General features: G+C 36.9%; 1 protein-coding gene across 4 annotated transcripts in view; it reads right to left on the bottom strand.

Moving 5' to 3' along the window:
* The window catches only part of sipa1l1 (signal-induced proliferation-associated 1 like 1), a 70,102-nt gene extending 43,832 nt beyond the window's left edge, over positions 1-26,270 (bottom strand). For 3 of the 4 annotated variants that reach the window (XM_017411932.3, XM_037981550.1, XM_017411933.3), the window contains exons 1-2: positions 26,043-26,270; positions 5,952-5,990 (exon numbers count right to left, since the gene is read on the bottom strand). The gene's annotated coding sequence lies outside the window, so the exon portion shown is untranslated. The remainder of the gene's footprint in view (positions 1-5,951; positions 5,991-26,042) is intronic. The other variant, XM_025005010.2, reaches the window with a different exon arrangement.
* Positions 26,271-26,992: the final 722 nt, after the last annotated feature.

The raw sequence follows: 26,992 nt of genomic DNA, 5'->3' as shown, positions 1-26,992 counted from the left end.
GCCTTTCTATGCCCTGCCACAAAGCAAAGGTGACTACTTTAACTATACAGAAAAAGCCACGGATTACAGCCATCATAAGAGAGCTGTAGATTTCCAAAATGGCGCAGCAGTGCGTGGGCAACAGTGAGCTGGAAGAGCACTGCAGTAAGAGAGGAGTGGGTAGGGTTGAGAAAAAAAACGCTGCTCTTTGTTCAGTACTCGAAGCTCTTTCTTTAAAAAAAATAAAAAGCTGCACAACAGGTGAAAAATGAAACATTAAAAATGACAAATAAGAACAGTAAATGTGTTAATGCCTCAAATTTTAAAGTTTGATATTAGGATGCAGACTTATTATCTTTTTTTTAAGCCAAAACTGTCTGTATTGGACCACAGAAGCAGGTCTAGAGGGAAATAGATCTTCAGTGCCTAATATTTATTTAATTGACAACCTGCTTTCAAAAAAAAGCATTCAGCACATTGCTTGCAAAGTGCATTTACTTACAAATAGCTTGTACAGTTTATTTTTACCCTCCAGCAGTCAATCTCTGCTGAAAAATGCACAAACTTAAATTTGTGCATTTTTCAGTTTTTGCCACAAAAAGATAAAGTTCTCATGGCCTTAGAATGTCTTGTAAAAAGCCTCTCCAATTTTTATTTTCTTACCAGATGGCTGCTGGTGCTTTATAGGCCAGTCTGGGGGCTTTTGCTTTTCACTGTCAAACCCCAAACAGATTTGGTCGTATGAATCGGGAAAACCAAGAGAGACAATGACCTTCCAGATGTTCCCGAGGGCTGAGTGATGGTTTGGTGTAAAAGGGCGATTGCTAAATGCCTATGGGCAAGACACAGGACAAAACTGGCAGCTGAATATGCATGAATATTTTCAATGAAAGATGGAATGCATCGGGAGTCAAATAAGTCATAGGAAAGGAAAAAAATGCAGCAGGAGTCAAAGAAAGAACAGAAAGAAAAACTAATGAGACTACTAAGAAGTAAAAAGTTCTCAATGAGAAACATTTGCATTCAATGCGTTTATACTCTTTAGTTATGCCAAGTCATACTCGAGTGTTTAACTATAATCAGTTCTACATGGTATAATAGCAGCAATTATGCATAGCTTGAAAATGTACTAAGAGAAAATATGAGAAAAATATGCATGTTACTTCTCCAAAGGAAAAATACAATAGAAGAAACTGGGAAAAAAAGAAAAGTAATAGGGTTATTGTTTATTCTTTGCAATTTAATAGAAGGAAGAAAAAAAAGCAGCTAAGTACAAGTGGTTGTAAAAGTGAAAGCATTATATATTTAGGAAAGCCACTCCATCCTGTTGCTTTCAAACAGGGCTGTGCCAGTGTGTCCTTATGCCAAGGAAGCTGCTTTAAATTCCTACAGGAAACACATCTTGGCCACTTCCTGCTTCCCCTGAGGAAGTGACAAGTGAGGCAGAACCAGTGGGCCAGTCACAATTAAGGCTCAAGTCTGGGGGAGAATACATTTCCCAAAGAAATAAAATAATATCTGCTTAAGTGTTATATCGCCTTAGCACTACTCCTTCTGTTTTCTTAACACATATTCTTTGCATTGTGACAAACAAAAGTGTATTGACACAATATTTATATTTCAAACTTTTTTTACACATTTTTACACTAATAATTGCAGCATTGTCAGTGGTAATTTAAAGAACTGGGAAGCAAAAGAGACAATAAACTGCCTCCTGAGTCACAAGCCCAGAAAGCAGGACACCCAAAGATGTTATGATGACGACAGAGCCATGGTATTATGTTCTCTAGCAACTCTTGAACTTTTTCTCCCCTCACACAAATACACACAGACACATACTGTTGCTCTCTTATGACTATCACTTCTACCATAACTATACAATGATGGAAAACAGGATAAAAGAAAAAGAAGCATCAAAATATAATGTAAAGTCATACTGGTGTGTTTAGTTGTTTGTTTCTAAAAGTGGTGGCAAAAGGCAACTAAATGTTTGTGGTCTGGAGCCCTGAAAAGTTTGCACCAACATAACAATATTAAGTTAGTTTGATTATAGTGACAGCAGCAGCTCAGTGTTAAAGTCGGACAGTGTTTATGTTTTCAGCTGATGGTGAGAAGCTGAGCATCTGTGTCTGCACAGCAGCTGTGTGAAGTTGTGAGTCAACTGGAGGGGATGGAGACAGCATCGTGGCATTGATATTTGCGTAAATTAGTATCTAATTAAATACAAAATTTTAGTACTGGTGTTCTTTGACAACCCAAACTGCATCCAATAGTATATAATTTGAAACATTCAACCCTAAAAGACATTAAACACTTGATCTTACTGCATCTTTATATGTCATGATAAAAAATAAATAACAGTAGTGATAAGAATACAATCCGTTTTGTCTAAAGGTCTGGACAATAAATACACTAACAACAGGCATTTCACTTGTCAGAAGAAGCCTTTCTGTCTGGACCACAGTCATTAACCATAGGCCGGCAAAGGTGGAGACATTCCTGAGTGAGATCTGATTCATAGTGATACACCAATTTGTTGAAATGATGCTGGACAGCAATGGCTCAAGGTAACTTTAAGGCCATTGTTAAATCCTATACACAGCTGAATAAATTGCAGCATTTGCACTGAGACTGCTGCTGACAGGTAGGCAAAGGTTTTTACCCAATTACAGCAAGAAAGGGATGAAGCAGGATAAAGCAAACCACTAGACTGCACCCTAATGAGGACATGGTATGATTGCTGTGGGACTCAATTGTGCCCACAACACAACTATTCGATTGGTACAGAACGGCCAGAATGAAGTGGCAGAGAGAGTGACAGAGATAGAGAGGGAGGGATAATGAAAGTGAGAAGGATTGATTCCTCACTCAGTGTGAGAGTGTGTGGGAGGATATGAAATGCTGCAACCAAAAGTGAGAAAGAGAGAGATGCAGAAAGTGACTGAGTAGTCAGTCCATCAAGTTAGTCAAAAGAGAGTAAGAACATGGCTATCTATTCCCATATGGAACGGTCTTTTTAAAATATTTCTTTACATCAGGCTTATTGCATGTTGGCACATTCAAAACCAACAAAGAAAAAATTAAATTAAATAAAATGACAGTTTCCTTTCTCACACATGAAATATTCAACATCAATAAAAGCTTTATCAGTCTGTCAAGTCACTGGCATTCAGTCATTCACACATCGGTCTCTTTTCCATCAATGTTAAAGCTGCCTAAAATATCTCTTCTTTTTCACACTTGAGGCATATTGAACAGGAAGTGTTCCACTCACAGGGTTTTAATTGCACAAAAAATGATATATTGGAATTAAGTCAAGAAAAATTTGATCTTTTACTTTACTTGAGGACGATCGCTGTCAAATGCTGTACTACAACTCAAGACTCAGTCAATAAGTAGTTACTTTTATTCCTTATAACATTATGTAGCTTTATAAAGAAACATTTTGTTAAAGCTAACACAAACCCCACATCGAGTTAAACTAAATGACAGTGAATAATAGTTAAAATTTTATACCAATGTTCAGACAGAAGGCAGATCCTTACCTATTGCTTAAACTAATACCAAGTCTGCACAATATATAAAAATGCATCATTACTACTATATTAACACACACATAATATTAAATTATCATAAAGGACTGCTTGAACTCAAAATATCACAGGTCATGATATTTCCAAGGGGCATACATTCACATTCTACATGCAAATAACATATTTAACCATACAGGTAGACCTATATTTCCCAAAAGCTGACATTCAATTTGTACAATTGTGGCTAACTCGGAAGCTTAGAAAAAACAAAATACAAAAAAAAAAATACATTGTGCAGCAAGTTACAAAATATTTAGTCATTTTTTAAATAACACAAGTTTTGACTTTGTCTACAATGCAGGATATAAGCTTGAAATAACATTTAAACAGTTCAGCTACTCAAACAAACAAATACAACAAAAACTTTTCTGCCCCATGAACAACCACAACTGTATCAAAAGTGGGGACATTTGCTCACAAAGTTGCATGCCTTCACTGTGAGAACAGTCCAGATGAGACAAAACTGGAGCTAGCTACATCCGCTCTATGTTCACGGATCCAAAAACGAAGCATAAAAAGGAAAGAACATCCAATGGCTAAGAACAAAACACTGGCCCACAGAGCCCTGATCTAAATCCTATTAAACATCTATGGAAGGCGCTGAAACGGACAATTCAAACCTGAGACAGCTTGAGCAGTTTGTTCATGAGGAGTGGGCCAAAATACCTGTCGACAGGTGCAGAAGATTACAGTCATTGCCTTAAGCGGCTGTGCAATAAAATATTAAATTACAGGTATCATCATTTTTGTCAATGCCAGTTTATTTTGTCTTTTTTAAATACTTCTGTTGGATCGCAATTCAAAAGCAAAGTCGGATTTTTGTTAGTTGATTTTCAGAATTCTTATCACTTTTTTCAGTTTCAAGTTGTCTATGCAAATACCACAGGTTATTCTTCCTTTAATAAAAGAGACAAACATATCTGAGTCTGTATAAGTGATGTATAATGTAGAATAGAAAATAATAAAAAAAACGTTGCTACCCCCACACATCATCTGCAAACTCAGTTTTATTTCTATCTTATGATTATTAGTTCTACCAATTTCTAGTATCATCTCCATTTTCTTGTGCGTTTTTCTTTCACACTCCACATAATTTGTCTCCACCCCCCACCCTTCTACATGTGTGAACATAGCTGTATTTGTATCTGTGTGAGCGTGCATGTGTCGGTCTGTGTGGGAGGAGAACAGCATTGCTGGCTGGAGGAGGACGTGAGCGAGAAAGAAAAAGATCGAGAGGACTACACAAAGAGAGAGAAGTAAAAAATTTACTGGAACAAAACATGCTGTTTCAAACTCATAGATGAGAGCCGCCCACTCACTAGATTCACCTCAAAGCAGATTACGCTGCGTTTTTGTTTTACATAATTTCTTGCTATGGATTTTTTTTTGTTATTACCATTATTAATATTTATTGGTATTTTAACATCCTATTAAATGGCACTGCAATTGCACGACTTCCTTTTCTATTTAGGATGCTCTAAGATGTTTTATGTGGTAGTCATCCTTTAAGAATAGCCTGAATACCACATTAGATAGGTTCAAGTAATGCAAAGTAATTTGTCTTAAAACAAGAAATAAGGAACTAGGTAATTCTAGTAATTCTAGGGGCTTACTTTTTCAATAATTTCTTGCAGTGCCAGTCAAATGCACAATGACAGGTGAGTTAATGAAAAGAAAACTGCCTTTTTACTCATACAATACAATTAATACAACAACAGTTCTTTTTCAGCAGTTCTTTTCTTATGCTGTTAAAACTAAGTGCTGAAATGCATTAAGCTATTCTGACATTGTTCTGAACACAGAGAATTCTTAAACATATCTAAGAGAAGGCAGTATTGATAAGAACATCATCATGTTCCTCTTAATTTGTCCAATGTCAACAACCGTTTACTGATTTTAGACTATTGCTTATTTTGTATTTTCGTTTTAGAACATATAAATATGATGGGACAAAGATTAGCAGCCTAGTCTGTATATTTCGAGTCCTGCTGCTGAGAAACCCTCTTTTATAAGACTGAGCTTGCAGGTAAGAACAAGTACTCTTTTGCTAATTCTGCTAATCCTCCTCATTGATCTAGTTCAGGGGATCAATGTGAAGGAGTGTGCTCTGACAGTAAAGATGTAGCTCACATGTGGTCGCAGCACTCTTGTGGTAATGTCAGCAGCAAGTTACTGCTTAAAGCCAGTAGTAAAAAGACAGTTACTAACAAGATGCAAAAACTATTCAAATTTGTACACATTACTGACTTATCAAGCATTCAAAAAACCTTCTCAACACCTTGAACAAACCCATAAATGCCATGGCATTAACCATAATAAATTAGGGATAGCTTAGAGACAGAGGACAGTCAAATATAGCCAAGAAAGTTTGATCCTCACCAGTGGTCACAGTTTCACTTCACAGCCAGCAAAATAGATCTGAAATAGAAAAGAGACATAAAAGAGAGAAAAGAGACATAAAAGACTAAAAGCATAATTAATAACTTGTAATTAACTGTTCAAGTGCAATAAAAGTGTGTTTCAGTCGTTTTTATAATAACATATTTAAAACTAAACAGATTAAAATGCTGTTGAAAATCCTAAAATTTGCATTTAGAATTAAAAAAATTTAAAAAAGGTAATAGCTTCAGTTTACAGCTTCATAAAACAGAAACATTAAAAACAAAGTGGTTACAATGTGGTCAGTGTGGATGGAACATATATAGTTAAATATTTAAATTGTACAAGTAAAATTACTTGAAGATTGTAAATTCAATGCGCTTATTTAGCTTTCTTTATTTTGTTAATTTTTCAGTGCCTCTTCCTCCTCTAGGTACAAGTATTACTGACATCAAAACAAAAAGGAAAAAGAAAAAAATTCATTTCAACAAAACATAAGATGAGAAAACAAAAGAAACTATATTCTTGTTTTTCTTTTTTGGTCACACAATGGTTCCAGAGGATTTCCTGCACTTCTGTAAATGAACTAAGATTCAGTCAGCATTACAGTAAAACAACTGAGTTGTTTTTGTGTTTTTTTGGGGAGGGAGTTGTTATGAAAATCTCTCAATTTATTATAATGAGCTCTAAAAGCCTCAGAGGGAAAATGGCAGTGCTAATTTTAATAGTCTCTCAATATGCTGTAATAATCCCAGTTCAAGGACCATCAGAGCGACACTAACAAGACTCTAAAAAAATCATCATGACTATAATAAAGCACAAGCTTTATTTGACACGATCTCATAATGAACTCGAAGCACTTGGAGGGCGCAAAAATCTGCCAAGGCCATAGGGTCACTGAAAAAGTTGTAGGATCCGGATCACCACCAAAGTTTAATCACAACCCCAACATTTCCTGAAAATTTAATTTAAAACTGTTCATTAGTTTTTAAGTAATCTTGCAAACAGACAGACTGAAAGCCTTGGCAGAGGTAATAGCATCACTTAGAGCAGCTACAAGTGATCTACGTGTGTAAAGTTCGTTACCAGTTCTTGTAGACGGAGGACAAAGATGATGAAGTGAAAAACCTGAAACATGCTTCAAACTAAAATACAAATGCTACAGTTAGCCAAAAGGTCCTCAAGAAAGAGTGCAGCATCAACAGCTCAGATCATTCCTTGGTGTGTGTGTTGAGTTAAAAACCCAACACACACACACCCCAACGCACACATATTTAATTTCCTCTCCACACTGGCTGGATTTCCTGGAGAACTAAGTCAGAAGAAGCTGCCAATTCTACACACTGCAGAAACACTTGTTATAAGTTCCATCTGTGTGGTCCTGTGTACCCATGTAATGTGATGTTATTCATGATTAGTGCTCATACTTCTGCTTCCCATCTGAGTTTAACAATTTATGGTTTTACCAACCTAACAGGCCTTTCTGTGAGCAATAATGGTAAGTCTAACTTGATATGAAATGAATTAGATTGCCATCCATGTGTTGATTTGATTCTATAATTTCTTGCAGGGTAGTGTTTTTTTTTGCCTCATTAACTAGATTAAATGACATGCCAGTTTTTTTGTTTCTAATTTAAAGAAAGTCTTTAAATTTACAAAAATGGGACTTGAAGCTAGACATTCATATGCAGTCATTTCAACAAAGTTCAGGTTAATTTCAAATCCTTTTTTTTTATTCTGTTACATTCACTCCACACACCTTTTTGTTTGCTCTGAGATAAACCATTTACCTTTGTTACCATTTCTACATACACCAAATTATTAGTAAAGACTGCTGACCTGGACCTTGGACCATGTTCATGTTCTGTTTCTGCAGTTTGGCATTGAGCCTAATGAGGCTTGATAATGGCCCTTTCAAGTCTGTCTTTGGGAAACCAACTCTGTGCAAATTGGAACAAATGTGCACAGTTGCTAAGTGAACACTCACACCGTCTACCACCATCCAAAGTTGCTTGGTTGATAAAAGGGAGAACATACCTAAAGCATGAGTCAAGGGATCTGTCATCGATCATACTGTATAGTGCAGACTTTTCAGCTGTTGCCCTCCCAATGAGTATATCTGTGATGTTCTTTCAGTTTTAATACACAAGGGGAACAAATAAAATATCTTGCATGACACATACCCTACATTACCCCACCAGTAATAACCCCATGAGTTATTGGTTAGGACAGTGAATTTGTGGCCCACACTTGATCATTAGTCACACAGTTAATATTTGTTATGGGTTACATTTGTATCCTTTGCCATTACAGAAAAAAACAGCTGGTTATGTTTTTACATACAAGGAGGTTAAACAAAACCAAAATGTCCAGTTTCTAACACCATTTCTACACTGCATATACTGCAGTTCAAGAGTTTAGCAATTATTCTTTGTAATGTGTTCAGAGTTAAGAAATTACCAGCATAATCTTTTTACAATTATCTAGGACAATACAGGAAGCTGTAATTGAGTCAACTCCATGTGAGAGGCTGAAGACCAATTAGATAGGGGAAAAAAAATAAATTGAATTTGAAAATAAAAATCCTAAAACAAAAACGGAATTTAGTTTAGGAAAATGTTGTCGGAAGGGTTACAAACGCACAGCAGTGAATGACAGAAATGGAAGAAAGAGGCACATTTTGGGGTACAGGAAAAAAGGTATAAAAGGCACAGGAAAAAGGCACAGATTTTATTAAAACCTAATGTGAACTAGTAGTTATGGTCTGTCTTAGGCCCAAGCTACAACCTTTTCCAGAAACTTTAATCACCTCAGTTGTTAATAACGATGAAATTATTTTGAACTTTGTCATTACGACTGCATATTAAGTCAAATATGTAAAGTCCTATCTGTAGAAATGTAAGAACAGAATACCAATTTTTGGTTTAGCTAAAAATAGCATTCCATTAGACTTGTTTACAGGAGCCATGTTTATAAAATAACTGACTACAAAACAAAGCACAATATAGCAAAATAAAAGCTGTACTTTAGCATGTTTTTAAAAGCAGCTTTTCAGAAAAATTTATGTTGTGGTTTGATTTTTTTCTTTTTTCTTTAACCGAGCCTTAGTAGCAGGTCATGAAACGGGCAATGTCCAGATGTCTGGCAGGGTGGACAGGAACGCAAAGAAAATTAGTTTTCTTCCAAGACAGCTACTGGTATTCAAGACAGCTTACACGTTACTGTAACAAAAACAATCCTTTAAATGAAGGAGTGAAAGCAAACGCCACGTTGTGGGTTTTTTTCCTAGTTTTATAGACAATAGACATCTACAGTAGTAATGTTGAAGCTGTGTCTTTGGTCATTCAAGGAATTAATTAATCCACTTGTCCAGCTTCTTTAAAAGACAGATAAGTACCTAGTAGAAACAAAAGAAAGCTAATGTGTGAGCAAAATAATGACCTCTCTCACTGAGGAACACCGTTTCCTGTTCTGGTATAATCATGAAGATGCCTGCTGCTACACAGAGAATAAAGAATTTGTCTTGCCGACTGATGGCTTTTGTATCATTTAAAAACAAATGAAGTAAAGGTTGACCAAAATGTGCTTGCACAAAACTGCTATTGCTTACTAATTACAACAAATACATGTTGCCATGTGTGACTTCTGGTTCTCTCTATCTACATGAGAAACATTTAAACCTCAGGAATAATTAGCACTTTTTAAATGCACTCTAGCTTGGCCTAATCTCTAATTCACAGTTGTTAATGTTTTACAAATGCCAAGCTGTAGTAAACTGATGTAAAGTCAATACCTTTTTATATGACCCACAAAAATAGCAACCTAACAACCCATACCAAAAAATGAACCACATCACAAAAATCACTACTAAGGAGGAGGAAAGGAGCACATTGTAGAAAGCCCCATAAAGTTTTATAGGTAGACTCAGAGTACTTGCAAAAACTCACAATGCATCAAATTCTCTGCAGATTCTCTTTCAAAGCCATTTCAAGACAGCATAAGCAGCTTTGTTCCTCTTCCACCTATCCTCACTTTCAACCTGTTCTAAACCTATCCCCATTGTTTTAGGCACAGCACTCTATCAAGTCTCAGCTGCCTGCTTTTCACATTCCTCTGTCATAAGCCTCAGTTTTCCTCTCCCACATGCTGCAGGCCTTTGGAAAACATGGATATGGGCTGGCAGAGTCACTGTATCAAATCTGTTTTTGAGTTAAACCAGAGTACATCCTGGACTGGTCCTCGTTTGGCTGCTGTTGCTGCTTTAAAAAAATGTTCTGTGCCTGCACTAGCATCAAGTGAGACGTTACAAAACAAGGTATGTGTAAAATCAGACAGAGTTCACCCAACGGCCACAAAAGCTCTAAATGTCATCACTGAAATAGTGTATGCTTATAATCACTGACACTGTGCCATTTTGCACAAGTTGACACTTCATTGTCACTCGTTTTCCGTAGCTGCTTAATCGTGTTTAGGATTGCGAGGGGAGCAGGTGCAGGGCAGTCAACAGGCGAGAGACGGGGTACGCCCTGGACTGGCTGCCAGTTCAACACGGGGCCAGTAGACACACAAGACAGGGAGCCATGCAAACACACTTAATTTAGAACCACTTATTAACCTAACCTGAAGGTTTTTGAACTGTGGGAGGGAGCTGGAGTACCTGGAGAAATCCCACACATGCACAGAGTGAACACGGAAACTCCGTACAGAAAAAAAAAACAGATGGAACAAGAACTCAAGACCTTTTTGGTGTAAAGTGACAGTGTCAACTACTGCACCACCATGCAGTCCACACTAATAACTTTTTAAGAAATTTATAAATGTAAATCATAAGTGTTTTAAATAAATAACTACGTACCAAGATTGTCCCTCAATTATAAACTGCAAAAATCTGTATGTGTTCGGAGAATAAAAGGAGCCATATTTTCATAAATCGGCATTGAATTCACTGCTGTTAATCCTGTATACTGGTGAAATTGACGGAATAAATAAGATCTGATTATAGAACAGTTATCTAAAATAGTACTTTCTATGCACAGTGATAAACCAGTGAACAACTACTTTACTGATGTACAAAGTTTGAATGCTAAATTGAACACTGATGAGTGTCAATACTTGCAACAAGAACCTTTAAATCACAGCACTGATTCATTAGCAGTCATCCAGGTAGAAAAAAGCTATCTGTCGTTGAAAGCTAATCAGATACCCAAGCTTAGGTCTTAGTAAAAAACCTCAAAAATGTACAATGAAGGAGAATGTGTCAATCACTAATAAACTTCTGCTAGTTTTACAGCTTTCTGAAAGTGTTACAGAATGTAATAGTTACAGAAATCTGCAGGTTTACAGTGCGTCTTTCGTTAAAGCTGGTTTAGAAGTCAACATAAACAATTTTTGATGGGTGCCAACATCATGAGCAGGACTTTTCTACAATGTGCTGGTTAAAAAAATGTATAAGGAGGGTGAGAAAGAGAGGATTTTACCAAACAATCAGATTGCTACAAATGGAAATATAAAATTGGAAAATTAGAAGAGTATCAAAAATAGAAGTCTTAAGGGGAGTTCACAAGTTCATCAAGAAAAACCTTTTTCTTCACACCATTTCCCCTTATCACAGTTTACAGTGACCAGAGAAAAAACCTGAATATCAAAGATTCTGGCGTTCAGTGAAGTGTGTATTTGTGTGTCTAAGTGTCTGTCCATACATGCTGTGATTCAAAAAGCCACCTGCACCCGATGAAGACCTTGCAGAGCATTAACATTTAATCCTTAGGGTCAAAGCTGCACCAGAAAAACATCAGCTTTTCAGTGCCTCAGTCTAACCACAATTTATTAAAGTAAAAGCCTCAATGGTTATTTTAGGAGTGCGATGGTCTGTGTGGGGACTGTTGGGATCCAACAGTGTGGTGAAACCTTGATAATGAAAGCTATAAATCTCTGTTACCACACACCAAGCCTCAAACCTCATAAAAGGGGAGGCTGCAGCTACCTCACAGCTAAAAACTTTCCTCTGTTTTTCTTTCTTTCTTTTAGTTTTTTTTTCTTGTGTTCACACCATAAACAACAGCTGTGACAGGGTAGCCATGACATCACCAAGTCATCATCAAGACTTTTGTCTTGTCTGCCTCTGAAACAGTCTCCAGGAGGATTTTAATTAAAATTATCATCTTTAAAAACATGTTTGCCTCTTTTATAAAATATATTTCTGTTGTTCCTTATTTTAAGTACTTGTTATAAACTCCTAATACATTATGTGTTGAAACGCTGAATGTAGTTTCAGCTGGCACACTGTCTTTTTACACAATGCAGCCAAATGCTTTGTTTGTTTTAATGGTAACAAATATAGCTTCAAGTAAAAGACAACCAGAACACTTGCCTTTAAATACAGCTAATGCAGTATTTATAGTATTAGAATCCTGGAAGTGCTAGTCAATAATAAGCCATTTTACAAACAACAAATACAACAACACTCAAAGCTATGAAAAAAATAATGCTCTGGCCTCAAGGTAAAGAAACAAGGAAGAGAGAAGAGAAAAAGAGTGCAAACACTTTTAAACTTGACATCTGAAAACACAATCCCCATACTTAAAGCAATTAGCCCAGAGTCTTGTTTTCTCTCTTCTCTTTGTCTGATGCTTTTAAACGGTTTTGAGTGTCAGCAGAACAAAGTATTTTGTAACATCATTACAGACTAAAACAAAAGCAAAGTCTGACGAGTTTTGCAGGAACACAATTTGAGTTAACTGATCGCCTTAACAGTGGAAAAGCTTAACAAACAAATAAAAATAGCCATGTTTCAAATGCATAATAACAACTTGACAACAAAAACTCAATTATCCATTCATTTGTTTGTATTTTTCAATCTGTTGAAAACACTTAATCAAGATATGTTGATTTTTAACATTTTAAAACCATCAGTGTGCTGCACAACACCGTGGCATCATATCATCATGCCGGTTCGGCACTTAGACATTTTCACTACTTCAGAAGTGACTGCATTTCTTTAGTGTACAAAGTGGTGAGCCCCACATAAAGTAAATCCCTTTTAACCAAACAAAGGCAGGTTTGTATCAATTAGACCAACCCAGCTGAGAGACAAAATGCTACTCCGGGCCACTGGGCACAAAATTTTGAGGAAGATTGACAAGTGCATGGTTAATGGTCGTGAGAAACCGTGTGCGGGGCTTCCTTCTTAAATGCCGTTTTAAGGGATGAGCGGGCAGGAGGATTAAGGCGGCAGACACCGAGCCTCATGACACTTTGACAGATGTGAGGTTCGCACCTCCCAAAGTGAAAGGGTCTTTGAATAAAAGAGCTACGGCTATGGTTTCTGAGCAGTGGCCCTGAGCCCCACAGATCAAACCCAAAGAAGGGGGTCACGCTGTTGCTTGACTACCAGCATTTAGGGCTTTGCTTGGCTAAATAAAACAATTAAATGTGAGGGCTGGATATTCTTGGGGTTCACCTTTCCCACCCTTGAACACAATCACAATCACTATTGCTCTTCTAAGAATTCTTTTTTTGTTTACTTAGAATGTATACAAAAAATTTTAAAAAAGCAAAAGAGTCAGCAACTTGTAAGTCTACTGAACACCCAATGCATATTTTGACGATGGCTAAAAGATGATTAAAGTTTGGAGAGCCTCAGTGGAAAGAAACTAAGAGAAAGAGGGCTCCTGCTGTGTGTTTTACAACATTGCCAGAGGCTCTCTAAATGGTCCCCACTTTTTCCTCTTATGTCGTAGTGCCCTCAACATAGTAGAATGGTCTAAGAGTGGTTATCATCAACTTCAGGTCCCAGACAGTTACTTGTATGGCAGACATGCAGTAATCTACTGGAAAGCTCAAACCATCAAGAGCTTCACTTCCTAATTTCTTATATTAAAAACACAAGCAAAGCCATTGAAGCTGCATTCATTTTCTCTGTGAATACATTTAAAATGAAAGATGTTTTTGGTGAATGTGGGAAACGAGTTTCAATGAGCTCTAAAACACAGTTACATTACTGTGACTGTCATGCTCTAGTCCTCATTATTTTGTTTTCACAGAAAAACTGAAACATTTAATAGCAGTCACTCTGATTCAAGTGTTTTAAACAGAGCTTGCTTGTTAACAGAACACTTCTTGAAACATACCCCTTGGATATTGTTCACTTTTAATACTGCTTCCATAGTACGCCACCAAAAAAAACCCTCACCAGTCGACTGAGGAAAATCACAGTAACTGAGTCTTCACAGAAGTTCCTGTCCGCAATCACTGAGTAACACATTGCCAACATGAAGGGAGAAAATCGTGTGCACTGGTACCAACAAGTGTAAACTGTCACTTTCTAAAGAACATGATGAAAAGAGATTTCTTGTTAGTGCATCACTTAAGAGCAGCTTTTGGGAGAAGAAGGTGCTACAGGAGGTAGCTTTATTTATTACGTTGGGGGGGGGGGAGACTGCTTTTAATTACTGTTGTTAGAACCCTGCATTATCATTAAACCCCAAGGTTTCTGACAACAACTGTGTTGCCATGGCAACACAGTGTTGGAGGAGCGACGTCGGCACTGCAGTTTTACGTTTTCTTTTTTTTTTGCTGACTATATGTGATCTGTCTGTTTGCTCAGTGTAAGTCTGTTCATTGACCTATACCCTAATCCTGAAGCCACTCTGATGAGCGCAGGTGGACACATCAGTCAGCTTGGCTGGCACTACTTCACCCATGGGCTAAACAACACATAACAGCTGGGTTCATCTGATATTATGTAACCCAAGACCACCCCCGCAGGCCTTGTTCACACAATCTCTCTCCTCCTACTCCACCTCCTCCTTGTGCACAATTGGCTATTTGCAGGGATAGGTGCATTGAGAGACAAGTGTGTTCCAAAACAAATACGAAGGTGCGTGAAATATCCAGCTTTTCATGCACAGAGAAAGCACTTTCTAAAGTCAAACTAAACAACAAGAATAAGCACTTTTCTTATATTTAAACAAACTACAGATCGATAGCATGTCAGTTTGTAGCACCAAACATGCCGCTTTAAGTTTCTGACATAAGTGATAAGATTAAAGGGTTGTAACCATCTTTAATTCTAACACTGATTCTGCTTTTGATTCTTGGAAACAAATTTTGTTACTAAGCAATACTAGCCAAAAGTGGAATTGGAGCCGTTGCCTGGCAACATTACCTTATTGAATCTCATATCAGGAAGCAATGAGAACCACTGGTGCTTTGAGCTACAACCCTCTAGATACTTTTTTCATTTGAGTACAGACTGTGATGTCCAACTACAATCATGCTATTCAAGTCTTTAAAGAGCTTATTATATTTCTGCTCTTGTTTCTTTTTTTTTTCTGTTACAAATATCAGTATGATCTCCCAGAGAGGCCCAAACCTTTAAATTCAATTTATGAAGCTATGGCTTGTTAGTTATTTCAGTCCATATGTTGTTTCTTCATGTCTGTTTAAGGTAACTGACAGTAATGTAAAACCAGGGCAAAAAAGACACAGTAAGCAAGTGATGAGACAATAAAATGTATATAATAATGAAGACAAGTTGACATGAGTACCTTTATTGAAACCTCTTTTTTAACTACGGCCATTTTCCACCCTAAGCAGTTTCGGAGACGTTAAAGAGCTTCCAGCAGTCATTTCATTAAAAACAACCCTGGGGGCCCTCACTTAACAGGCTTTACTTCTACACAGGTCCACTGTCATCAGAAAGTCCCGGAAGGGCAACAAACTCTCCTGTGAGGAGCCACTTAATGAGAACCATCAACATCCACACACCACTCATCATCATCTCTCCTCACAGCTAGAAAGACTCAGTGGAGATATTAGCAAGAAACTATCTAAATGCCAGTGGAATGGATCAAAACAATGTGAGGTAAATTTCCTCCACTGACCATTTGCAGCACTAACACCACAGAGCTGCCCCCTTAATTTGAGTGACAGCATCCGTCCGTGATGACAAGAAAAACTGGAAACAGGTGTTCGCAAGGCAACCCAGAACCCATAAATAAATTAAAGATAACGGCTATGTCCTTAGTTGTCACTGGTGAGGAGGCCTAAAAAGACAGCAAAACATAAAATTTGTAAGGGTAACGCTAAAATAATTTATATGTATATAAAGTTTCTCTTTCAGGATCATTTCTTGTTAATTATTATGACAGGTTGCCAAATGTAACTACTGCACTGCTTGTTTGCAGATTATTTATGTAGTGGCCATTTTCAAATGTCCCCTAACACACAGACTAAACTGATCCATGGTTTTTGAGAAGCCCTACAGAAACATAGGTATATCTATGGTTTGGAAAAGCAGAAAGTTATAAAGATTTGAAAACTAAGCGGCATTGCTGCAAAAAAAGAACACATGAAGTCAGCAAAAGCAGCAGAGCTAACTGTACAAGATATTCAATAAACAAAATAAACTTGCATTGTATTCATCACTTGCAATGATACAGTCACCAGGAATCTAAATTATCTGAATTATCTGTGTGAGAGACTTTTTTTTACATATATTTGTGCCCACACATCACTGCAGTGTTTCTGACAGGCTGTGAACAGAGGTGGTAGGTGTTGAAGCTATAACTTCAAGTTGTTCTGTAAACCTTGTATGAATCGACTGATGTGGAAGACAAACAAAATGTAGCCAAAATAAGAGAATTGCTGCACAAATAACTTCAAACTTTGCACAGTATTTCCTTAAGTTCCCAACAATACATACAGTAGTAATTGTGCTTTGACTTAGACTATAATAGTATGAAAAACAAGGAACTGTGTGGGGGGTTTTCCCTGAAAAAAAAAATTACAATCAGAGCAAAAGTTCACACTATCGCTTCCTGAAAGGTCACCACAGCTCAGACTACAGTTAGTGTCTCTGCCTATTTTTAAAAAAACACCACTTCCGAACCTGTTTGTCCAAATAATTATTAACCAGTTCAGCCTTGAGTAAACGTTTTAAGGACTTCTCTAAACTAGAAAGCAAACACACACTTCTGTGATCTGGACATAAACACTCACATACACCATATAAGGAATGCAGTGGGAAGTGGGGCATGAAGATTTTATTGTATTTCTGCATGCTGAGCTGGAACAAGGTTGCAAACGATGAGGTCATCCCTATTGTGCACACACAGATAATCGCACATTCCTCTATGTGCCATTGTGGACCTGAGGCTCAGCCAAAACCATAATGGAATGACCCCTGCAAAAACATTTATCAAACATTTTTAACTTTAAAAACTGAAACTCTACGGTAGCTTTTAAGGTCATCGCCTTATAAGTCTAAACACTTTTTCTCAGAAGAATTAAGTGATAAAACAGCTGCAGTGACGACTACATATCATACAGTAAGCCGCGCAAATCATACATGCTTTTTGCTTGCTTTAGTTTCTGCACTCACCACCTGCAAGCCAGATGTTATAAACATCAGAACTGTTAATCATTTTTTATGCATTTCAAAAGAAAATTGCTGACACACCACTTGACAAAGTCCCATCATCAAATGTACGTTTGTTCTGTAGTAAAAACAATATAATAAAACAAACATTTGATCAATACTGTTGAAATAAATCTTCAAGACAACATTTTAGCATTGGTAACTATGGGATTGACTCCTATTTTCTACTTTTTATTCCTTATTGTAGAGTAACAGCCGATAGCAAGTGGTGCTTTTTGTAATACAAGAACTTTAAGTAATTTCTTAAATTTTTTCATTAGCATTTTATTTGTTTTGAAAAAAGGAAGTAGTTGCATGCACATCATAAAAATTTCTTTAAAGAAATTGAACACTTTTTCATCAGGTCAAAAGATATTAATATTCTGAACAATTTCTTTTAGAAACAGTTTAAAGAAGCCTGAAACAAAGCTGCCACAAATGAGCACTCTTTTTGCACATGAATCTGCAAAGCAGGAAGACTGTGGAGAGTTCAGCCAAAAGCTGTTGCAGCTCTCAGTAAATCAAGATGGATTTATGCGTTTACTATCCCTGGCACCAACCAGGACCTGCTTGGAACCAACAAACCCAAGCAAGATGTCTTTCATTATGAGGCTTTCTCATCCATGGCACAATAATTGAATGGTGACGTTTCAGTCAGCGGGCAAAAAAATAAAAAATAAAAATGTCCTTGAAATGCACCCAACTTCATCTTTAAAGAAATGAACATCTCCACAATGATTTTGTTTTATTAAAAAGAAAACAAACTTTCATGCCACCTGTGATGTACTAAAAATATGTCTCTACAGCAAAGAGTTTAGGAAAATGTTCTGTGTGTGCGGAGATACATTTCTTATAATGAACTTAAACCATATCCTTAATTGAAATGTTTGCTCCAATATTCTCCCATGTGACATTACCAGAAACCTGAACAAGTCTGTTTGGTTTGTTAAGGCTCAGTGGGACACCACAGCAATTAAGAAATCAGTTTAAGGCAGCGATGAAGTTTAAAATCAGATTGATTTTTAAGGCAAGATTTTTCTCTCTTAACTCCCTCTTTATGGTTGGCATCTCTACAATGACAAAAAAAAGCCTGTAGTTTCTGCTGAATTTTTGTGTTTTCCCAAAATTCAAATGATACTCCATGGAGGCCTGAGTACATTTTAAGTGACACTTTTCCCCCCTTCACTGAGATTCATATCCATGTCAGCTGATGTGTTGGCCTTGTCCTCTCTGCCACTCAGTGAACAAACTGCTGAAGTCAGCCGCTACCTCTACTTGGCACGACTGTAATGCATGGATGTGATTTCCTCCTTCTGTGTTTACACCATGAAGTGACAGCTATAGACACAACTTTCTATGGAAAACAGATATGTTATATTAAAAAGGCCTTTTTGCATGGTGCTTGTAGGTCACCAAAAGACACTGAAAAGCTGCAACAGAGCTAAGATGGCAGCAGTGTGTGAATGTTTTTTCATGCAATCGGATTGTTTGAGAAGCAGAAGTCAAATGCATGTATAGACATAAGAAGGTTCAAATCTATTTGTTGGGGAGGTAATTCTTATAAAATAAACTACAAACTGTGAGCACTAACTTTAGCAGAAGCTGTACTAAAAATACAGGCAGAAGACATGCAGAAAATCATCTCTGCTAAACACTGATTGACAACTATTGCAAATGGAATGCTGCAAAAAAAGAAATGCTAAATGCTGATACATAGCAGACACTAGTTAGCATATTCATTATGTGTTCACATCACATCTTCCATTTATTCTGTGCCAGTGTTTTAAACTTCAATCATTTAAACATCAATTTACTGTTCTTGCTCTTTGTTAACATATGCTGCAACATTTCTGCTGTCATTTAGAAAAGCAGCCAATTAAAAGTACCAATTTAATTGTAGTCACTTTTAAAGGAATTTGTCAGGCTGATGCTATGCTCTAACAACATTCTGCAGCATCATCTGAATAAACTACCATTTACTTAAGTTAAAGACAACTTTGGTACTGTGATTCCTGGTACATTTAAATGTACAATAACCGGTCAGAAAGTTAGAAGAAGCAGATTGTACTCCAAAATCTGCATGTTAAAGTCACCAACTGAAAAGCATGTTGAGTAGCATCATAACAAGTGTGTCAAATTCTAATGAATTTTGGAAATAAGCTAGTATCACACTCAGAGGAAACTTCACAGGCGACAGGGACATATTTATATTTTTATTGACTTTTTTTAAATCTTCCCAAATAATCCAACGGGCGACATTATTCACTTGCTTGTTACAACTTTGACAGAAATCTACTTTAGACGTGAAGGATTAACTGTTTATTCATTGATTGTTAAGGTATGCACTGTAGCCAGGTGCTTGCAGGTAGACAGTAAAGTGTTGCGTTGTAAGTCTACATGTAATTTGAAGGGAGAACAACTCTGGCAACAACAGATACTTTGTGTGAAATTATTATATTTACTGTGACAATGATAACAAATAACAGGCATTGTTGCATCTGGTACTGATCCAATGATCCCAAGTCAGCCTGACTGTGTGATGATACTGTCATGATAAGAGCTAAGTATTCCCTTTTAATTCTATGGTTTAATACTATCATGATGCAATTATTTAACAAAACTAAATCAAGTGCAGAAGCATATGACTTAGTATATAAAGCATATGCATATCTTTAAAAAGATATGCATAGATTTACAAAAGAAACACCAGGCACTTACACACTGACTCATGTCACTCTCCGTGGCAAGCCTAACATTAGACGTTTTGAATTTAAATAAAATCTCAACACAATGACTAATCACATTAATTAGGGGCCTGAGCAGTAAGTGTAATGTCATTAGTAAATGTTGTGTTAACAAAATATATTTGATGTAAAAATGGCTGCTCAGAAAGAACACTGTTTTAACAGCCTTACAACTGTATTCCCTACATGCAAATACCTGAAAAAGCAGAAACAGCAGCATGAATTTAATGTTTTATAACTGCTAAATCTTTTCTGGTATTTACACATCATATTTCTATGTTTGGACTTATAAATTAAGAAATTACTATCAATAAGTGTACTGAAAAGTATGGATATCAATAAGCATTCAAAGTACTGATACCAATATCAAGAAAAGATCTCCATCTATACCAGAACGACATTACCTACTAACAAATTATATTGTGTCAAAATAGCACTTCTTCCAAAAATACAAGCCCAAGCAGCCAACAGCAGCAACATCCTTTTAGTCATACAGCAAGACAGGAATGTGAAGCTCCCTCTGCTTGGAAACAGATGGCAGGACAGTTGGTAGGAATTTCAGCAACGCTCCAAAGCATGGTAAGAGATAAGATTTACAGTTCTTGTGCTCAGTTGTGTTCTCGCAATGTCATGGCTGAGTCAGAGAGGAGTCGCAGAGAGGGTTTCAGGACATCCCGAGGAAGCAATCAGCATCTTGTGCATGACAATCATTTTCAGACATAATGGCACGACCCACCTGTAACTGACTTTTCATACACAACAGTCAACATGTAGCCAGCTCCCGTTTTTGCAGCTGAATCAAAACTGATAATGACTTTAAACCTCAGCGATCAAGAAGCAGCACGCAAAAGGCCTAATGAGAACAACTAATGCAAACCTAAAGTTATAAGAACCAAATAAATAACTTCGCTATTGGAAAATACCCTTTCATATCAGGGATAGATTTTATCATTACTGTGTTTTGTCAAAGTTAAAATCTACTTTGAACAACTTTGTCATGAACAAACTTTCAAAGCCAGATGAAATATCTGATTAACTATTTATACTAATATTAGGAACTTGCTTAGTTCTAATTCCATTTATCACTAAGGTCAATCTAGCTCTTTTGACTAAGAGTTAGAAAGTTATTTTGACAGAGCAGAAGTTAACCAGTCATCTGCTTTAAAAAGGTAATTTTATAACTACAATGTTTTTCATAACTTTGATAACTTAAAAATAAAGCTGTTTTAATTTACTCATTTAGATTGAATTACCTAAACTTTAATTAAAATCTATAATTAAGGAATAAAATCTGACTCTGGTTTGATTTAAAAGAGCACAGCTCAAAGGTTTAGGAAAATAAGTAGTGTATAAATGAGTTGCTCTTAAAGTTGTCTTTTTTCAATCCAAGTAATTAACTTTTATTTTAAAGATAAAAGAGTAAGGTTTGCCAAATACTGGACAGAAAACTCCACAGGAACATAGTTTTCAATCCGATCTAAAATGTAATTATTATATTTTAATACCCAATGGTTGTCTGATGCGAAACGTTTACTCTAACTTGTAACCAGGTAATAAAAACATATTTCAGCACTGTAGTCTCAGGGCTTGCCATTTGTACGGGATGTTCCCTCTGAATATTTCTGCATGGATTAGCCTGCCTAGTCATTGTTTTACGATGTTCTTACAGTTTTTGCTCATCTGTTACAACTGAAATGGGCAGTTATTTAGTAATCCACTCCTTCCATGTGCTATAATTCATTTACAGCTCCTATTAAGACGTTACTTTACCAGATGGACAAGAAATGCAAAAAGGGGAAAGTGGCCTTTTACATCTCAGGTGAAAAAGATCAAGTTAACTGCTTACCCGTGTATCTTATTCCTCCTTCTCTAGCTGCAATGAAAGGTCCTGACAAACTATCAAGAGAGCCTCAGCTTTATCCCTCTGCAAAACACCACGGATCAAAGAGATATGAAATTTCATATATCTGAGAAAAAACTGCAAGGTCTGTTTGTTAAATGAAAACAAAATGCAGGCTTGCACTTCAAAAGCATCAAGAGCACACCGATGTAGTCTTTCGAGCAAAACTGCACTCAGATCTTTGGAAAACTCCTTTTCTGTTTACTGTTTGAAATATTTAAAATAAATAAATAAATATTCCATTAATTTGTGATATAACCAAAATGAATTTGTATAACAAATAATAAGAATTACTTCACTTGTGATTCATAATGATTGGCACTTTGGTAAGTAGTGTTAATGAGTTTGGACTATAACATGGTTTCATCTATAATGTAAAGACTAAACTTCATGAAACGTATTCCTTCTTGACAACTTGTTTAAAACATGAATAATGTTTAACGAAAGCATTACTGACTTAATCCTGGAAAGCATGTAACAATTGCAAATGTAGCCAGAAGCAACAAATTAAGCTAATGACTAATAAATGTGTTACTGGATTCTGGTTAGGGCATATCTGAACATAAATTAAACAAGAAATATAAGTTTAAATTAATTAAATTAAAGGATAAACACTGATTTATCTGAGGCATGTGCTTTGTTAAATTATTCTGCTTTGTCGGGCATCTATTTACAATTAAAGTTTTTTTTCACCTTTTATTTATCAAGAAACTTTCCACCTCAAGATGTTAAACAGAGGGAATTTCCAATCCAAATACTAGCATGCAAAAGGATAAATACATTAAAAAGTAGAATTAAAAAATGTCAAAGGTAGTGATTGCTATAGATACCATTTTGATTAGCATAGCTACTCTAAAATTTAAAAAAATGGTAAGTAGAATGAAGAAAAAAAAAAGGGGGGGAATAGTGAGGGTTGTGGGCAGAAATGATGAAAATGTCAGAGTCCTGGCATGACTTCCTTAACAAGAAGAAAGTGAGACTTGAGAAGAAGATGCTGTCAGAGATGGAAAAATGGAGGGAGGTGGGATCGTAGGTGGTGCAAATATTGGAAAAAAGTAGCAACAGAATCAAAACAGTAACCGAGTGGGAGGTTGTAAACAGGTGAGACCTCATTGCCAGCATCTGTCAGTGATGTTTGCATCTTTATCATAACAAAACAAAACAGGGAAGTTAGGAAATTGAAATTTCCTATTTGTCTGACCTGCATTACAGCTTCTCTTAACCTTGTCTTTCTCAGGATAATATCTAAAAATGAAATCCCATATTTTTACAATGAAGAGGGCTGCATTTCAGCCAACTCCAGCAACATCAGTGTTTCCATCCACATGGAAACACTGTCTGTCCTAAACGACCTTTTCATTCTAAACACGGCACCGTTTCTGGAAATGTTTCCATCCACACGACCCAAGAGCTGTAGTAACTATGCCAGGCCTGTATGCGGCGCTGTAACACCGCCAGGAAAATACACTAGAAACAGGAAAGATGATGTGGGGCAGCACTCCAAACTGCAAACGACAAAAAGTGAAACCTGAATCTTCTCCTTTGTGTCACATTAAACTATTGTTGACAGGGAGTAATGTCAGCCTAAATAAGTGGACATAATGGACGCTTACAGGTAGCGAGAGACAACTGGAGGGAAGGGTTTTTCTCACAATGCTCAAAGCATATCAGATTAATTCTTTATACACAAGTGTTGCTCTATTAGAACTATTTCCATTTCACATATTTTTAAATGTATACTTGATATATATAATATTGATCTTTTCTTGCTGCACTATTATTTTGGTTTTGTTGACAGAAAATGGTTAATAAAGTGATAAAAAAAACTTTTTGGGCTTGGATTATTTGGAGTAATAAGTGGTTTTTGCTCTGCTCTATTCAGTGCAATGTTACTATTCATCAGCCTCGTCTGCTCACTCAAGGAATACAGTACACATTGGTTCTGTTGTAGTTGAGCAGCTGTCATCTGCAACACAAATGCAAGCATGTAATTGTTGTTAAGTCTGACACATTTGGGGTCAAAAGTCAGGCAGGAGGTATGCCGATGACACCAGGATTTTCAAAAGGTTGTGTTTTGTTTGTCTACAGAAAAAAGGCAAGAGTGGCATTTTAAGATCATGTTTTACTATAGAACCTGATTTTGAGAAATACCATTTTGGGGCTGCTAAAGTACCGTTTGTGTGTGGAAGCATGGCTGAAAACAAACAGACAATAAAAAAATAGTACATTTGTGTATTCATAATACGCCATTCTCCTATGGACAGGGCCTAACCCATGAATTTTGTTTGAAAGAATAAACCACGGTGCTGACAACTTCTTTGCTTTAAACTAAAAATAAAACTCCCTATGTTTTCAATAAAAAAAAAACTATATGAAGAAGAGTTTCAGCCAACTCCAGCTGCTTAATCCAGGAACATCAGCAGGTGATTAAGATGTTCCCCACCCTGAAGCCCTTAGCTGATCTTTCAGCTGTCCATCAACAACCCTGACGCTTTCGTCTTTCCTTTTTCCTTCTCCGACTCTTCTTTTATTCAACAGCCACATGTGTGACAGAACATGCCCGCCTCCACCTACACAAGCAATTTCGGTAGCCTACTTAATATTGTAAATGCGACACAGCCTGCAGATCTGCTCAGCCATGGCAATCATGAGCTCTGACAAGGCAGGGCTAATGACATGAGATGTTCTTCCGCTAATGCACAAGTTTGTTGGTTTGATGCTGTTAAAAAGCAATCATGGGCAAAAAAAAAATGTCTCCCACCGTTGTGCTGCAAGTTGAAAGCAAGACTAGTCCTAGACACCCATAGAATAGAGGTGTCATGTCTTTGACGTGCTCATTTAGGGCTCGTCAGAGGGGAAACTGAGTGTTTCTGTGTGTGTGTTGGACCCCTGGAGGGCTGAAGCTGGTAGCCCGAGGCAAGACTACACAGGTGGAGATGGCAGTAATAACACAAGACAGAGCATCTATGGGGGGTCCACTTAGAATAAATATTCCTCCCAGGATGTCATTAAAGCAGAGGAAAAAGGTCTGACACGTGCATGGACTAAGAATGCCCTGAAAGCAAACTTTAAGCGAATAAACATGTGCAAATTAAACTTAAATGTAATTCTCTTTCAAAAAAAAAAATTCATTCATTCACTATTTATATATGGCTAGACAACTCTGACAGCCATTTTGACTGATGATAAAGGTTTTGACAGACCCCAGCATAGAAAACCCTTCTTGTTTAATTTCATGCATGTCCCATTATGTGTGGTTATATTAAATGTCAAACCAATTACAGTAAAATAACCACAAAAAAAAGATTCCTTTCTTAAGAAGCAGCTTCAAATGCAAGGGCTCACATTTGCACCTCTTGTGACAGAGAATTACACCTTCAACACCTTATTACATATCCTACCAACACATCTGAAATGCCTTGCAAAACTGAACCGCAGAGACTTTCATAACTTTGCACCAAGAGCTTTAAAAAAAAAAGAGGCTACATCACCATAAACATGATATTTTATTCTGATGAGGAAAGCAAATACTGATGCAGCGTTGACAAGAAAAAAGGTGGTCAAGGAAACAGGAAACCCACGATACAGACAGCAGTTTTTTTATCTCAATTCGAGCAGTCACGAAAATACTTAAACAAACAACAATTATCGCTATCTGGGGGTCATTTTGTAAGATTTCCTGTTTCTTTAAGGAGGACAGAGGGTGAATCGTCTTCATTTTAAGACGTGGTGTGCGTTACGTTTTACTGAATGAGGTAAAAGCTGCACTAATCGATACATTCACCACAGCTACATGCAGCTAATTAATACCGATATATTAGCTAAACTGCAAGAGCGCGAGCCGCGTTACGCGACTGCTAGCTTAACTTTTCTGTAGTTTTATTCGCAAAGAGTTACCTTTAACTGTTGTGCGAGCCAAACGAACACTGATTCAAACGCTGGTTATCTAACAGGCAGCTCCTGTGCGGTTGAGGGTGTTTATATTTGTTGATGTGTGCCCAGTGAGAAGCAGGGGAGCGCGTGCTTACCTTTAATAATTCCCACCTTTGCCTGCCTCCTCGAGAAGAAGAAGGGAAAAAAACGACGCTCTCGCTGGTCAGTCGTGGGTACACGCACACCGTGACTGCGATTTAAAAAAAATAAATAAATCAACCGAAGAGCGGGAATATCTCTGGGGCTTTTCACCTTCTTTTTCCTCTGCCGCAGTCCGTGAGCTGCTCCGCCGCCGCCCGCCTCTAGGTTCGTTCAAATCAGAAGTTCATCCAAAGTTGCAACGGTTCGCTCCGCCTCGCGACGGCGATGAGGTCACTGCCTCGCCTCTTTCTGAGTTCTCGCGATATTTAATACCCCCTATACAATATAGCGCAAGTCTCGCGATAACAACCAGAGCGGATGGGCTGACTGTTAATCAAAAGAGGAGAGAGCGTTGCTGTGGAAACAGAATCGGATGAGGGGTTTTTTTGTTGTTTGTTTTTTGTTTTTTTACAGCGTTGCTTTTTGTTGAGCGACTCGTGTTTGTGTTGCAGGTTTGAGAGCAGGTTGTTTTTTTTGCATCATGTGCTGCAGAGAGGTATGGCAAAACAACTGGACAACAATTAAATACGTATTAAAATGACAACAATGGTCAGATAATGTCTCAAACTGTTCAAATCGCCACCCTGGTTTTGTCTGAAAAAGGTTGTTTAATTTATTTTGACTGCTATTTGTTGATAACTGGTTGATAAAAGTAACTGAACTTTTTTTGTTTTAATTTTTAACAGCATTTGTAAACTGTGACCCACAAAACTATCTAATTTTAAATTCTTACAGTTACTGAGTTTGACCAATTTTATTTTTGCTATCCTTTTAACGTAACTGTTTCTGTGAGTTACTTTTTTTGCCATAACAAGAGGTAAAGTAGTATTCATTTTAAACGTATTGTCATCATTTTAGATGAGAACTCTTGAACATTAGCAGTAATTGCACTCTTTATGATGAA

The sequence above is a fragment of the Kryptolebias marmoratus genome, linkage group LG19 (genome assembly GCF_001649575.2).
Source record: "Kryptolebias marmoratus isolate JLee-2015 linkage group LG19, ASM164957v2, whole genome shotgun sequence".
Classification (NCBI taxonomy): Eukaryota; Metazoa; Chordata; class Actinopteri; order Cyprinodontiformes; family Rivulidae; genus Kryptolebias; species Kryptolebias marmoratus.
The sequence above is the reverse complement of the archived record's forward strand: the minus strand, read 5'-3'. Positions and strand labels throughout refer to the sequence as shown.